This window comes from Triticum aestivum, chromosome 5B (assembly GCF_018294505.1).
Source record: "Triticum aestivum cultivar Chinese Spring chromosome 5B, IWGSC CS RefSeq v2.1, whole genome shotgun sequence".
Taxonomy (NCBI): domain Eukaryota; kingdom Viridiplantae; phylum Streptophyta; class Magnoliopsida; order Poales; family Poaceae; genus Triticum; species Triticum aestivum.
In genome coordinates, this window is record NC_057807.1 from 559,633,882 (window position 1) to 559,639,052 (window position 5,171).

The window sequence follows — 5,171 nt, forward strand, 5'->3', positions numbered from 1 at the left end:
TATTGCACGGGCGAAGGGGTTCAGAGAAATTTCCAAAATTTTGCCCGTGTCTATATATAGCCCGACCCTGTCCGTGTGACCGAGTGGAACAACTCGGTGGCACCAAGATGCATAACTGTGTTCAGTTACAGCAACTCGGTGTGACCAAAAAGTTCAAATCGGTTGCACCGAGATTGAAAACTCAGATCAACTTAATGACCTCGGTAGGACCGAAATGGAGGAATCGGTCAGACCGAGAATCACAAAGAGGTTTTGGAAGTTTAAGTCTATGACGAATCGGGGACTCCGAGTGCTCCTCACACAGAGTGGTTCAAATCTGACTTGATCTAATTTTGTGATGTAGCATGAATAGAGTTTGAGACGATAAAAGCATAGATAGCTAGAGAGGGTTCTTAGGCATTCTTGTCCATCCACTTGGCCAAAAGAAGAAAGAACCAAACAATCAAAACAACAAGTGGATGTCCTTGAATGAGTAAAATATGCACCAACATGCTCACACAATAAAATGGCAAATGAAATATGTGGCAAAGCATGCACAACCAATTCTAGCATCTATCAAACAATTGGCGATGACTAGGTCATCTATATATGAGTATATTGACTTAGGAGTCAAATGAGAACATTTGATCATAGGTCATACTCATCGTTTAGGCTCAAGTGGGGTTACCACTTTTACATAATGCATTGATGTGTTCACACCATTAGAGTTGCTTTGAGTCAATTTTTTGAGTTAAGCTCCCCCTAGATGTGAGCTCTCCCCTTTAGAGGGATGAACTAACCTTGGGTTTTGTCGATGATGACTTCATGTAGGTGTTGAAGATGTGGATGCTCAATGTTGATGTAGATCATTTGGAGCAATCCTTTGGAGTGAGTTGCACTTTCAACTTGCCTACATGGGTTAGTCCCACAAGGAACAAACAAGAATATCCATAGACATAGAGTGATGCACACACAAGATGATGTCCATGAAAACATTAGGTTACCTTGTCCCTTGCCTTACCAACATGAGGGTTTGTGACTCCTTGAACTGGTGCAAGATGTGGAAGTTGATTGCACTTGTCCTTTCCATAAAGATATGAGTGAAGATTGTTGGCGGAGTCACCCTCAAGAACTTCTCTAGTTCTTCTTCTTCGGGATCCACATCATCTTGATGGGAATCCTTGGAGTTGTAGTTGTACTCGATGAAGTAGAACTTGACGTAGTCTTGGGAATCCACTTGACCGAGACATTAGGTGCTTCTTTAAATGCATCAATCTCTTCTTGAAGCTTATCCTTGCCTTTGTTCTTGTGGTCTTGTGGAGGAAGATCATCTTGAGCTTGTGTTCCCTTGAAGGAAGTAGGATCATACTTCTCTTGTTGAGGAACAAACTTCGTCTTGGGATATTGATCTTCTTCCCACTCAACTCCATTGGCATTGAACTTTCGTTCAAAACCAACACCTTGATTCTTCCGGTGTCTTCCTTGCTTGCGTACAATTTCCTCGAATGGCTTACTCCCGGCAAGGCTCTTGTAAACTCCTTTCTCTATAATTCCCTTCAATAAGCTATTTTATTGCTCAAGTGTAACTTGGCTAAGAGAATCATTAGTGGAATCAAGAGAACTACTAGAAGCAACAATATTGGATTTAACATTATTATTGTTACTACTAGAGGAAGTATCTTTCTTGTAATTGTTACCCGACTTGACTTGAGGCATGTAAGTAGATAATTGTAAACGCTTGGCAATGTAAGAAGAACTTTTCTTACGGAGATCATCATTGTTTGCCTTTAAGAACTCACACTCTTGCTCAAGATTGAGCTTTTCAAAGCGTAACTTCTCATGAGCCCTTAAAAGTTCTCGATGATCTTCGTAGATAGTTTCATGAGGCAACTTTAGAGAGTTTGGCTCTTTAGTTAGAAGCTTAATTTTCTCCTTATCATTGTCATTCGTTTGATTAGCATGATTAATTGACGTTTCATCATAGTATTCATCACTAGAGTTGTCAACAAGTAAATCATCATCCACAAGCAAGTCATCTTCATCACTATTGAAATCAACATACTCAGGATGTGTTATCTTTGGACCTTTGGCCATGAAGCATCTTCCAATTCCTTCATTTGGTGAATCAAATATGTCGTAGGAGTTGGTTGACATAAGTGCTAGACCGGCAACACCTTCATCTTGAGTATGTTCGGAGTCGGAGTGATAGCTTCTCTCGGAGTGATTGTCGGAGTCGGAGCCGGATACCCATTCACCAACATGAGCTTGATGTCTTTGTTTTGTGTAGCTCCTTGATGACTTTTCCTTCCTTTACGAATCCTTGCTTCTCCATGAGGGTCCTCATTCATAACGATCATCTCTACTCCTCCTCTCTCTTGGTGGTGATTCTTCTCTTTTTCTTCTTCTTTTTGGAGAATCTTCTCTTCTTTTTTAGGGTGCCGTACACTCATTGGAGTAATGTCCAGGCCTCCCACAATTGTAGCAATTGCGCTCTCGACTAGAAGATCTTTTGTCATGATAAGACCTTGACTTGGAGCTTCTTTCTTTGCTTCTAGTCTTGTAGAATTTGTTGAAGTTCTTCACCATTAAGCTCAATTCTTCATTGAAGGTTTGTTTCTCACTTGATGATGTGGGGGCTTCACTTGAGGCTTTGTAAGCACCACTTGACTTGTTGTGAAGTTCCTCCTTATCGTTGAGTGACATCTCATGAGCAACAATTCTTCCAATGACTTCCGTTGGCTTGACATCTTTGTAGTTTGGCATCATTTGGATCAATGTGCACACGGTATCATACTTTCCATCCAATGCTCTTAGGATCTTCTTGATGATGAATCTGTCGGTCATCTCTTCACTCCCTAAGCCGGCAATCTCATTTGTGATAAGTGCAAGCCTAGAGTACATTTCAGCGACACCTTCACCATCCTTCATTCTGAACTTGTCAAGCTGACTTTGGAGCACATCCAACTTGGATTCCTTGACGGATTCGGTACCTTCGTGCATATCAATCAAAGTATCCCAAATTTCCTTTGCATTCTCAAGACGGCTGATTTTGTTGAATTCTTCGGGGCACAATCCGTTGAAGATGATATCACAAGCTTGAGCATTCTATTGCAGCATCTTCAATTCTTCCACATTCGCTTCACGGTTCGGTTCTCTCCCATCAAAGAATTCACCTTGCAAGCTAATACAAATAATTGCCCAAACGGCGGGGTTATGTCCAAGAATATGCATTTTCATCTTATGCTTCCAACTAGCAAAATTAGTACCATCAAAGTAAGGACCTCTACGGTGATAATTTCCCTCGCTAGATGCCATACTCTCCTAGGTTGTGAAACCAAGGCTATGACCACCAAAAGCTATGGAAATCAAAGCAAATGGAGACCAAAGCTCTAATACCACTTGTAGGACCTTGAAGTATGTCTAGAGGGGGGCGGGGTGATTAGACTACTTGACCAATTAAAAACTTAACCTTTTCCCAATTTTAGAGTTTGGCAGATTTTAGCTATCTTAGGACAAGTCAAGCAATCATCACACAAATCAAGAAAGCATGCAAAGAGTATATAGGCCATGGAAATTAAAGCATGCAACTTGCAAGAAACTAAAGGGAAGGGTTTGGAGGATTCAAACGCAATTGGAGACACGGATGTTTTTGGCGTGGTTCCGATAGGTGGTGCTATCGTACATCCACGTTGATGGAGACTTCAACCCACGAAGGGTAACGGCTGCGCGAGTCCACGGAGGACTCCACCCACGAAGGATCCATGAAGAAGCAACCTTGTCTATCCCACCATGGCCGTCGCCCATGAAGGACTTGCCTCACTAGCGGTAGATCTTCACGAAGTAGGCGATCTCCTTGCCCTTACAAACTCCTTGGTTCAACTCCACAATCTTGTCGGAGGCTTCCAAGTGACACCTAGCCAATCTAGGAGACACCACTCTCCAAGAAGTAACAAATGGTGCGTTGATCATGAACTCCTTGCTCTTCTGCTTCAAATGATAGTCTCCCCAACACTCAACTCTCTCTCATAGGATTTGGATCTGGTGGAAAGAGGGTTTGAGTGGAAAGCAACTTGGGGAAGGCTAGAGATCAAGATTCATATGGTAGGAACGGAATATCTTGGCCTCAACACATGAGTAGGTGGTTCTCTCTCAGAAATGGTAAGTTAGAAGTGTAGGTTTAGTCTGATAGCTCTCTCCACGAATGAAGAGGAGGTGGAGGGGTATATATAGCCTCCACACAAAATCTAACCGTTACACACAATTTACCAAACTCGGTGGGACCGATTCAACAGACTCGGTCGGACCGATTTAGTAAACCTAGTGACCGTTAGTGATTTTCGGTGGGACTGACATGCAACTCGGTGAGACCAATTCGGTTAGGGTTAGGGCATAACGTAATCTCGGTAAGACCGATTACACAAACTCGGTGAAACCGATTTTGGTAATAAGCTTTCCAGAGAGTTGGTCAGGTAAACTCGGTGGGACCATTTTGCTCTTTTCGGTGAGACCGAAATGTTACAAAAGGGAAACAGAGAGTTTACATTGCAATCTCGGTGGGACCGGTCGCTCACTTTGGTTAGACCAAAACGTTACGAAGGGAAACAGAGAGATTACAATCCCATCTCGGTGAGACCGAGATCCCTATCGGTAGGACCGATTTGCTTAGGGTTTGTGGTAGTGGCTATGACTTTTGGAATCGGTGGCGTCGGATTGGAAGAATCGGTGTGACCGATTTTGGCTTTGGGTTTAGGTCATTTGTGGATGTGGGAAAGTAGCTGAGGGTTTTGGAGCATATCACAAAGCACATGGAGCAAGAGGCCCATTAAGCAACACCTCATCCCTCCTTGATAGTATTGCCTTTTCCTATAGACTCAATGTGATCTTGGATCACTAAAATATAAAATGAAGAGTCTTGAGCTTTTGAGCTTGAGCCAATCCTTTGTCCTTAGTATGTTGAGGGATCCACTTTCATCATCCATGCCATGCCATTCATTGAGCTTTCCTGAAATAATAGTCTTGGAATAGCATTAGCTCAATGAGCTATATGTTGTTATGAATTACCAAAACCACCTAGGGATAGTTGCACTTTCACACATGCACAAAACAAAACAAAGAAAGTATGAGCATGGTTGACAAACACATCATCCATCATGATGGTTCTCCTCTCTTGAACATAACCATTAGAAGCACAA